General features: G+C 30.4%; 1 protein-coding gene across 4 annotated transcripts in view; it reads right to left on the bottom strand.

The window, feature by feature from the left end:
• The window catches only part of LOC117174676 (potassium/sodium hyperpolarization-activated cyclic nucleotide-gated channel 2), a 167274-nt gene that overhangs the window by 32544 nt on the left and 122456 nt on the right, over positions 1 to 12274 (bottom strand). The window lies entirely within an intron of this gene.

Below are 12274 nucleotides of genomic sequence, written 5' to 3'. Positions count from 1 at the left end.
TAAGTTCATGTATTCAAGCAGACGCATTGAATATTAATTGTTCAAAATTATATATTGTAGAGAATGTGGTTCGCCAAATAGAAGTTTTTTCGGTAGAGAATTTTTTACAAATATTTAAAGACACTGTTTCGTTTGGTTTTTTTTTATTAAAATTTTCTTTGTTTGGATAATTAAAGACGTTTTATTTGTTTTTCGATATTTTCTATTCTGTTCGAGGAAACGTACCTTTAACTTGAATGTTACTTGAAAATTTCTTATAGAATATGGAACTATAAATAAAGATACGTATTATTATATATGGAACAAAAAGTTTCAATAAAAAACTGATTAAAAAATTATTATTCAAAGCTTCTAGACTTAATGCACTTGTAAATAATACTTAAATACAAATCTATATATGACTAATTTACTCAAACTCGAACAAAGTCACAAAAATTTCATCACAAAACATCCATCAGGATTATAGGAAACTTCTAGCATCAAACAGAAACTATTTTAATTACAACCTTACCAGATTGAAAACTTAATTGTTATAAATTCTACCCTTCTTTAATCGCTGTTTAAAAGTTACCTGGATTCTAGAAACTAAATTGTCTAACTTCATACTATTTTAGGAAGCCTTTAGTCTAATGAAAGTTGCCTAACTTTCTTATTGAACCATGAAGAAAGCGTAACTTTTAATCAGAAAGAAAAGAATTCTTCAAATGTCTAGAAATCTGTAATAAATGCATAATACTTTACAGTCATGCAAACTTTATAGGGAGATAATTCCTAATATATATTATCTCTTCAGCGACGACTATTTAGCCTTAGAAAAATAATCTAAATGCATTATTATTATATTCTGCACATGAACATAATTGTTCGGATGCTAACCTCTAATGCTTTTCAAACATTTGCATAGGCAGAAAGCATTATTAGAATTTTATATTAAATTCTTTTTTAATTGGTTAAAACGAAATTTGGATGGAACCCATAATTCTCATTAAGCTTTAGAGGACGGGAAAATGTCGTTCCAATCGAGTTATCATTTGACCAAAAATTTATACATAATTTCAACAGAAAACTCATTTCAAGTCCCCGACCTGACAGGTGGTCGATATATCGACCACCCCTGTCCGCAACGTAAAGGCCCATAAAAAAAAACTTTATGATATTTCAGCGTTATAGTTTGGTATTCCCATATTTCTTGATGCACTGAGTACGAAAAAAATAGTGAAAGAAATCCTGAAGGCACCCTTGACCTTGAAAATCACCATCTCAAGGTCATTTTGTTATATCTTAGCGTTATCGTTGGCATACCCATGTTTTTTGAGGCGCTGAGTAAGAAAAAAATAGTGCAAAAAATTCTGAACGCAGACATAACCTTGAAAATCGAGATTTCTAGGTCAATGGAAACATTTATTTATTTGTTGCTATTTTAGTGTCAAAGTTGGTACATGCATGTTTTTATGTGTCTAGTACTAAAAAAATAGTGGCAAAAATCTTGACATCATTCTTGACCTCAGAATGACAATCTTTTTCCTACCAAAAATGTATGAACCGAGTTTTTAGTCGAAAAAAATTTCTTTTGACCTTGGAATGACGATTATCTAGGTCAAAAAGTCTCCAGGATGTTTCTCACTATTCCCCCCTTATTCAGCGCACCAAATTTGGCCCGGAAACATCAAATAGCTAGTGTGCATTGGGTAGTCGATACTTCGACGACTCCCGTCCTCTAAAGGTTAATTAATTCTTCGGCATCAAATCTTAAATTTCATACAAGAAATCATAAAACAGGAACTGTCTTCAAAATACTTATTAAGAAAATGGAATGCTTAATCCTTTTTTTCATTTGTGATTAGTCTTATGATATATATACATAAATGAAATACTCAAGTCAACATATTAAAAGATTTACTCTACTCTCTGTTATTTTTCACACGGAGAAAGATTCGAGAATTACAATACGGATATTCACAGCTGAAAAGTATTGCTTGCGTCAAAATATCAATTTGCAGGTCGGATAAGCAAATCATAATAAAAAATAAATATTTGTCTCCATTCATACACCAACACGCTTTCACTAGGCTCATAATTTTTATATCAAACACAATCTTAAGCACGCGCACTTAAAATCACTGACCCATTTTTTAATTTCAGTATAGAGTTCTTGAGCAACAATTATTAAAAATCAAAATCAGGATCACTTTATATATTTTTTCTAGAAAATTGATTTGATTCTATCACAAAAAAAATAGTACAAAATTTTTTTGAACATACATTATGTATGCGGTTATTAAAATACTTTTTCCGCGGTACTTGTAATGATGACGTAAACACAAATCGAGGAATATGGAATTAAAGTGCATTTTATGCAATCGAAAATACAGTAAATGCATTTTCACGCAAAAGGTAGGTGGAACAAAAGGCAGCAACAATTATTTTAAAAAAAAGGTTTTTTTAATTTTGTAAGAGCTCGTTTTTAGAAAGTCACCTTTATTTTCTATGATAGATTGAGAAATTTTTCATCATAAAATTAAAAATGACATGAGAACAATAAAGCAAATCTTCAGTATGAATTATTAGTAGATTTTCAGTCAAGCTTAATATTTTCTAAGTGTTCCTATAGCAATAAAAGTAAAAAACATAAGTTTCATCAGGTAAAAGTCTTGGTTACCAGATATGATATTTTTTTAATTTTAGTGTTCTTGGAGATTTGAACAATCTAATCAGATTTAGAATGGATATAACACAAAAGATTTTTTCAATTGTGAAAAGAAATGACGAAAGTATCGACTTTCATTGAAAAAAGGATCATTCAATTTTGGGACTCCGTAATCAACGCTAAACCCATATTAATTTTGTATACTACATGATAACATATGACTGAAAATAGATTGAAAAGAAACAAAAGATATTTTATGCATTATTTTATAGCAGGATTTTCCATCAGTGCACACGAGATGACGTCATTGTTTAACTATAACTGATTGTTCTCCAACCTACTGAATTATTGCACTGACATTGTCGCGTGTGAACTGTTGGAAAACTCCTGCATTGAAGAGAGAAAAATGATAAATTAATTATGTACCAGATCAAAGTTCTAAAAAACTAAATGGAAAAAATTTATAGCTAAACCCGCGATATTTATCCTTGATGAAACTACAAATATTGTTAGAAACAAAGCAACAACATTGTTAAAGTGCTTAAATCAGGAATTTTCAGCAGATTAATTTTGACAGAGGTTTAAAATTAATAACTGAATTAACAGTTTACCTTACAATGAAACATACACGGAAAAAAAATTCTTGAGGCGAACGAGTGAATCGAGAATATATTAAACTCAAAGAAACTGTACGCTTGGATTAGGTAAAACGTTTAGTTAGAAGAGTTACACATTTAGTTACTTTATGTAAATTGTTCTCGTAAATCAGGAATTTGGACAAAATTGCTAAGTCCGAAAGTTTATTATTTTCGACAGATTATGTATAATTGTATTATCTTCAGATTAGAAAAAAATTTAGTTGTTATAGAAATATATTAACTTACAGTAGCCAATTTTTCGTCTGGTATCGCGAAAATGAATTTCCCTGAAATCCTTGTAATGCATTTGGAGGTCAAGTTTGTGGTTTTTATCGCGTTTCTTGATATTTCAATATAGTTTTAAGTCAATCAATATATGGAAAATGGTCAAGGATATTCATTTTCGCTGATCCAGGGATCTTTCTAAATTCCTTCGTTCGTTTTCAGCTAAATGTTTGGCTATAATAAGAAATAATATCCCTGTCACAGCTCAATTTTTTTACCGTGTATTATAAAGACCTATATGAGATAAAAGAATGAAGCACAGACAAAACTAAAGTTAAAGTTTGTTGCATTTAAAATTTCCCGCTGTTAAAGTTTACATGCTATTTGACGAAACTTCATCCTACGATGGAATAAAAGTTATCGTCTGCTACAGCGTCCTTAGCAGCATTGGGAAAACGGCAAAGTATACGTGAATTCGAGCTATAAATAGGGACAATAGATTTAATACAACACAGAAAAACAAAACTGAATATTTGTTACACGTGAGTCTTACAACGGTTGAAAATTTTTAATATTTTGTCGAAAGTTTCACCGAGATTAGGAGAATAATTCTGATCTCGTCTACTGGCGTTACGCTGAAGTGAGCAAATTTCGGTAAAACAAGTAGAATCAGCAACAGAAAATAAGAATAAAACATTTTCCTTACCGATTAATCCCTTACGAACTAGATTAGACTATTGCAGATGAATTAAAATTTATTTAATACCACTTAGCAAAAAGCAACTGACAGATCGCAATCCCCATTTCTTTTAAATTTAATGAAGTTAAACGACGGTAGATAGCGCTGACGTCTTAATTCTCGATACATTTTGAATAAAGATGGAGCGATTATAAGGAGTAAGATTATCCAGACAAGATTAAGAATCGAAAATTATCTTAGATCCATGTAAAGTTTAACTAGCAAGGTTAGGTTTTTTCAGGCGAATCTTTCCCCTTCAATCGATGTAAACTTTATCTTTCGTTTTATCTGTAAGGGAATTAAAAGCAAAAATAATTTTAAAGTTTCGTAATGTTTTTAAACTTGAATATTTGAAACTCTTGACATCACATAGCTAATTCAATTATGTGAGAAGACTGCTAGAAAAACAAAATTTCTTTTATTTTGTACTACAAATATTTTTTCCGTGTACTAGTATTAATTTAAAAAGTCGGTGACTTTCCACAAAGAACTAAAATTTATTAAGGATTTTGTAAATTATTTTACAAAAATGAAAAATGGTCTCTTAGCGTCCATATAGTTATAAGGTCCCGAAATGTATGTTTGAATTTCATTCACACAAATTACCATTGGCCCATCAATACCTCAATTTCCTAAATTGTTAAAGGTTGCGTTAACAATTAATAACATTCGAAAATAATGTTATCAGTCACGTATCGTAAGTGAACACTATTAACACAGCAGTATATTGGACCTATCAAGAAGCAAAAAAAAATATGTTGCTGCAAATAAAAACAGATTAGGGTTGGAAATTGGAAGGAGGTACAGCGTGCCGAAGAACGAAGTAAGGTAATACACGAAAATCTCGCTTTCAGTCACACCGTTCTCGGTCTTCCTAGAACTGCTGGCTGCAGCAGCTTCTCAGGGGAGCAGGGCGAGAGCGGTTGCATTTGACTAACCCAAATTCCATTCCAATATATATATATATATATATATATATATATATATTCGAATTGAAAACGAGTCAGGCGGCCCTCGCTGTTTAGGTTTCGATCCCCCCGAAATCAGTCCAAGGCTATTTGAAGGCAACCCCTGACATTTGAATTAAAGCGAGAGTTTCACGTATATACAAGGAGAATGCAGCTGTTTCGACGTAGCTCTCCTGTGGGCCTGGACAAACGAAAGATTTTTACAAATCAAGCAGCTAACAACATGAAAGACAGCGAGCATTTGGGGACAAAGGAAGAAACAAAAAGGGAAACACACACTGAACACGGGCACATTGCCAAAAAAATTCGGGCAAATATGACTGTACACCTAACACTCACAGGCAGACCTACGGTCAGATCAACCAACTTCTCGCTTGCAAAGTCTTGCATGTCAAATATTTAGCCCAATAATTAATACACTTGACCGTCAAGCCAATCGCATTAATTTGTGCTCACTGGAAGGACCCATTAAGGGAATTATAGACGATCAATTCCAGTGAAGGAAAAACAAATCTCATTTAGGTCCAATTTAAAAAAATAATTTATTTTTACATTGATAAATATGGGTAATAAAGTAAAACACCACCATGTCTTGTGAAATTTTGTGAGATTTTTAGGAAGAAGAGTAAATTATAGTTATTAATTTTTTACCAGATTAAAGTACTAAAAAAATACAAAATAAAATACCGAATTAAGCTAAATTAAGTTTGCTACATGGAGTTATTTATATTTTATATACTGATAACGTACACTGTTAGAAAAATCTGTACTGGATTTAGTATAAATGCTGTGGAAGCAAGAATTCACAACATAAAATTAAATTTAGTATATCAGCGTATGGTAAATTTAGTATATTTATACTGAATTTAGTATACACGTGCATAAAATTTAGTATATGCGTACACTAAATTCAGTATGAATATACGATTTTTTTGAATTATAAAAATTTAAACCTAAAATCTCAAATTAAGTTACTATAATATAATATGTTCTGTAATGGAACATTATTTGCTCAAATTTTTACTCAAAATGATAAGTACATTCGCAATTTTGATACCATAATAATATAATCAACCACTATACGGAGAGAAATTTCAAGATATTAATTCACGGAAGCGCGTGATTTTAGAGCTACAATTTTTACGTGATTTAAAGTCGGACACTGTGATCTAAAAGCATAGAATTTAAGACCTGAGAACAAAGGGGCGTGACCTAATGCCTGAAACTTCGAAACCTATGCTTTTAAGAGCAAGGGTTCCGAGATCTTAGTTTTCGCGCCAAAGCGTAATAAAATCAAGGAGTAGTGACGTGAATTAATCTCCTGAAATTTCTCTCCGTGTAGACGTTTAATATTTTTTTATTAGGGGAGTGCTAAAAGATCAAAACTCGAACGAGGCGACTTCAGCTTGACTGTTAGCAAACTGAAACTCCAGATTAAGTAAATATGCATCCATACCTCAGTCTCATTTACCTACAAATTCTAGAAAGAAATGTAAACCTGATTAATACGAAGAAAAAGACACTCATAATAAAAGAGCTGATAAACATTAAAGAGTTTACATCACACTTAAAACCATAATTTCACTAATAAAAATTGAAGATTCTATTTTATTAATTGTCTATTCTTGATTTTTTGTGAAAATCATGAGAGCGAAAATCAATATCACAAGACATGATGGTACATTGTTTGATACTCTACAGTTTTATTTATCCCATTGAAAATATTTTAATATTCTGCTCCAATATTTTTATTAAATTTAATTTCTTTACTATTTGAGACGATAGTTTGCAACTAGATGTAACTCCAATTCTCTTTCGTTCCTATAGTTGCACGGTATCTTTTCAAAACACCCGACGAACATGACAACATGTCATAGCAAATTGTTCTCCGGAGAATGCCAATGAATGAGCTATCATGAAAGGTGGACTCCTTAGAAACTTTAATTTGTGTTCGCATTTTCCATTTATAATTTCATTTAATACTAAAATTCAGTTTAAGTAACTGTCATTTCATCAATATTCCCACAGATATGAAGAAAAAAGCTGGTGATCCACCTTGCATTTGTTTTTATTTTGGACTACAGGCAACAGCAGATCTGAGCAAGAGCTGGCAAGGGAAGCAAACGAAATGAAAGCAGGCGTTAACGAAAATTCTCTGGGATGGCAAGGATGGTTGTGTCTAAATCCTTTATCTTTGTCATAAGAAAGATGAGGTTCCGGCTGGATATAATAGCTTTGAGAACTTTCGGGAACGCATAGCGAAACAGACTTACTAACGCGACTATAGAGGCGAGATGTTTGATTCGCATGATTCACATCAATTAACTTACTAGCGGTGTTAAGTGGACATTGAAACAATCAGAAGGAATTAATTTTATTATGCCTGATAGGGTAACAATGTGAGGTAAACAGAGTTGCTCGGCTCATGATCAGTTCTGCTTTCCAGTGAGAGCTAAACTGGGTTAATATCTCATTGGTTAGACTGAGACGACAAACTATGCAACTCCTCTAAGGAAAATCCACAGTTAATAATTATCTAGCGTAGAAACATTGAGTTTGATTTAACGAACGCTTTAATCAACAAAGGGCTTTTCGCCTTGGTATCAGGGTTACTAGGCTGTCACACCTTGCTGGTTCTGTCTGGTTGGGTCGGTGTAGCCCGACGCTCGTAGTGCCTCTCCGGCTGTTGGTAAAGGGGGATCTGCAAACCCATTCGAAATGTGTTCGCAAAATCCCAATCTGACCTCAAAGAGGATCTTTGTCAGGGTCGCGTGTAGCTTGCAAGCCACACGCGTGTCATTCAAATTGGTTATAATAAAGCGGATAATCGTAGCGGCAGTGATGGTAACCAGTGGGAACAAAGGGTTTTCCACTCAGGAGAGTGAATTAAAGAAAAAAAAAACGAAAGACAACGAATTTTTAACAGCACGTCTTTTGAAAAAAACACTACTCTTAAAAATGTCGATACCACTTAGAATTATCCTCTTGAAAACATATGGTGAAGTTTATGGTGAAGTTTCTGTGAATTAACAAAAATTCAATAATTTTCATATTAGCAAAAATGATATTTCGAAAATTAATCAATGTATCCAATTCAAAATTTTTGAATGTAGTTTTCTCTCAAAATTTCTTAACGTAATCCACATTAAAAATGTTATGGGACATTATTGTTCCATGGGACATTAACTTGTCATTTGAATGATTTTCATCTTGTGCTCCAATCTTGAGATTAAGGGTGAAAACTCGACTTAATTCTGCATTTTCAAAATATTATAGATTATTCTTATCATATCCCATTGATCTACAACTTCTGGGAATTAAAGAAACAACTTTATCAAAATCTAGTGTTAGAAATTCGATAAGGTATCTATCAAACTAGACAAATATATGTTTTCATTAAGTTTTTGTCTTAAAATGGCAATCAGTAGTAGTAAGTCCAAATACGTTTATTATTTAATCATGAAAAAATATGTATAGCATATCATTTAGGAAGTTAGTGGTATCCATCGGTTCTGCCGCCATTGATATTAACAGTAGTAGTGGCAACAGGTATATATTTATATATATACATATAGTATGTAGTAATATTTATTTGAATTGTGAATGTGCCTTTGAATCTGCTAGTGAGTGGCACTGTGTCAAAATTAAAGCATTAAAGTAAAAACAGAAAATACGAAATACGGGGCACAAAATACGAACAATTCAATTGTAAAAACTAGAAAATATGTTTTGCTACCATAAAACTTCGTTCTCACTCTTTATGAGAGTTGAATTATCTTGATTTATAATTACGTATTACAACGACACAAAGATAACGTTCGTATTAAATTGTGCAGTAACGAGTGAAAATACTTTATGGTGAAATCAAGGTGTGAGGATAAGCAAACTTATGGATGATTTCGTGGAAAGGAAACAAAAATAATATGCATGAAATTTTGGTCATGCTAATTTCATACAATATTTGAAAATATTTACATGAAATCACGTGAAATTCATTCTGAAGTCTTGTTTAGGATATGCGAGAAATTTCGATCATAAAAATCGTTGATCATCCATTTTAATTTGGTTTTTCGTGAATGTATTCGCGATAATCTATAAATATTTTTGAAAACATCTAGACAGAAATTTGAAAGAAAATATTAATAAGAAGAAATTTGGAATTTTATGGTAGTCCCAGAAGATTTAAGAGATGCCATATCAATCCCATTGAGTATAAACATTTCTGTCCAGATTTCAGAAAATTGTTTAGTATGGATTCGATTAAAATAATAAAGAAGTTACGAATTGATTTTATATTATTTTAAAATTCCATATAAATAATGTATTAAAGATTCCAAAATTTATTCTCAGCATTGCTATTGAGATGACTTATAGTTTTCTAAATATTCCTAGAAATTTTTTTAAAAATCCGTTTAAATTTAACAAAAAATCTACAGAAATTCCAAAGATATTTAATCAGTTATTGTAAATACAGTTTACATCAGATTCTGTATAGCTAAAAATATTATTTTCTATTGAATTTGTCTGATTTTTATAAAAGCATGCCCAATTGTGCATAAAACTTACTTTAATGTAAATTAAATCAGAAACTAAAGGCATCCTGGAAAAGAAAGGTTACATGGGAGAAATTAACAATTCAAAAAAATGTTGAGATAAGTGAATTCCAAACAAAAAAATTTGTGTCCACGACTACTGTTTTTTAAGACTCAAGAGACAAAATTGTGACAATTTTCTATACCTTAGGACGAAATTTATGTTCTAATCATTTATAGACTTTTAATAATGCTTATGACTTATTTTAAGCAATTTTGTCAGTTGATAGAAATATATATCACCAATTTTTCTAAAAATGTTCAATTACAAACTAGATTCTTAGACTAACGCATGTATTCTATAAAAATATGTACGATCCGAAAGTAAAGGATATATAAAAAAGCTCAAAGTTTAATCGCCTTGAAGTAAACCTATCCATTTATTGTATTATATAAAAGTTATATAGCAAATAATTCAGTAATAAATAATACCTTTGATTAATACGTTCGACATGCCCATTAATAGTTTGTTACGTGTGAATCATTTACTGACATTATTTTATATCATTTTAGTTTACCCATGCAATTAAAATCTATCATTATTATTATTCTACTTTATTATAGCTGTATTATATTATAAATTTCATTTAAAAATCAAGACTAAATGTTCGTGATAACCTCCTTTAATCTTCAGTTAAAACTACTAGTTTCAGTAAACTTTCAATTCATAATAATTTAGGTCTTCTAAGGATAATTTTTAATAACAGAAGAAAGTTAAAAGTGGAAAAATTTTATATTTATAATAGATCTAACTAAGGAAATCTTACTATTTATAATATTTCAACTTACGAATGATTAAAGATTTAAATTTTTAAGCTTTAAGAGCAGAACAATGTTTTTTACCCAATATTGACTTCATAGATTATCTACCCAGAAAAAATTAATCATTTTTTGGTATATCTACTTATCTTCCTATCACCTGTCACTTACGGTTTCAGATTCAAATACAGAAGTTATTTATGCGTATGCATCATAAAGGAAAATAGTCCCTTTTCTTAATACTTGTGGAAAAATAATCACAATATAACCAGTTAGTTTAAGGGCCAAGGTACAGGAGATAATAGATTATAACGACCTTTGAAAATATCTTTCACAGAGTAGGGAAAATAGAAGCAGAAAACTAGATATTGGAAAGACTTGGAAAGGACAAAGATACGTTTAACGAAAAAAGCGATATAATCTGTGTTGAGACGCTACATGGCGAGCAAAAGAGGCATTTTGGTTCATAAAGTTCTGAAGGTCATATTTCTTAACCGATTTATGAGTTTTATGTTTCCTCAAAAACATTTGGAATTAGTTAATTCATTCTCAATAAATAGCAGTTTTCGATACAATTTAAATTTCCAAATAAATTTAATTGCTATCAATTTAATTGCTACAAATCAATTGATAACACTGGCTTCTGCTGCATTTTCATTGTCCGAATGGATTCTTTATACTTCTTGCTTCGTGAAAATATACGATTAACTAATTATAATCGATATTTGTACGAGAAAAGTTTTAAATTATATAAACAATTGTGAAAAAATTCTCTTACTGTATCGCATTTTCGAATGTAGATAAAATTTGTTATTCGTATAAGGTCATTTATTTTCATATCAAGAATAATATCTTAATACTCAACAACAATTTTGAGAAACAAATTAACTTATTTCACAATTTTCAATATAGAAAATTTGTGAATTCTTTCAATCTCAATAATAACATTATTAAACACAGAATTCCCATTCAATAATAGAATATAGAGTAATTATTAACATTTTTTTATTAATTCTTATACAAACTGTGCATTTTTAAAACAAATTGTTAATAATAATAATCCTAAAATGAAAATTAAGTGATTTCACAAAAAGAAAAATTTTCTATCTTAAAAATGTAGAATATTTAAATTTGTATTGGAAAAATTTGTATAATAATTAAAATTGTTCTTACCTAGTTATTACTTATGATTAGTTATTATTTTGACATAATTCAACGAATAAATAAGTGAAGGTAGTGCCTTCAAACCACGCACATGCAGCAGGTCTTTGTCTTATACATTAGTTTGTATATTACAATTAAAAAATAAAAATATTCAATCTTAATGAAAACTTCTAATCATTAAGGTTTGCATCAATAATTCCGTATGTTATTTTGAGAAACTATCAATAAACAGAAGAAAGTAGGTAGTGCTAATACAAAAAATAGTAGTTTTCTAGTATTCTTCAACTTAAATAACAAAATGAGAAATCACAAACAAAGTCGGCCACGACATTACTCCCCAAAATTATTGAGCTTTAATTTAAAAAAGAAATTTAAAAATCGCTTAACAATTACGAGCTGTGGATCTTTTTGAACCAAAAGTTCTACTTTTCCTCACTGCGTGCCAGGAAAAATGTCAGCCGTTGTGGACTGACAAAAATGAAGGTGGATTTCGGATCGTTTCTCCATGTGAAAATTTTTTCAATTAGTAAAATTATCGAGGA

Source organism: Belonocnema kinseyi, chromosome 6 (assembly GCF_010883055.1).
Source record: "Belonocnema kinseyi isolate 2016_QV_RU_SX_M_011 chromosome 6, B_treatae_v1, whole genome shotgun sequence".
Lineage (NCBI taxonomy): Eukaryota > Metazoa > Arthropoda > Insecta > Hymenoptera > Cynipidae > Belonocnema > Belonocnema kinseyi.
The sequence above is the reverse complement of the archived record's forward strand: the minus strand, read 5'-3'. Positions and strand labels throughout refer to the sequence as shown.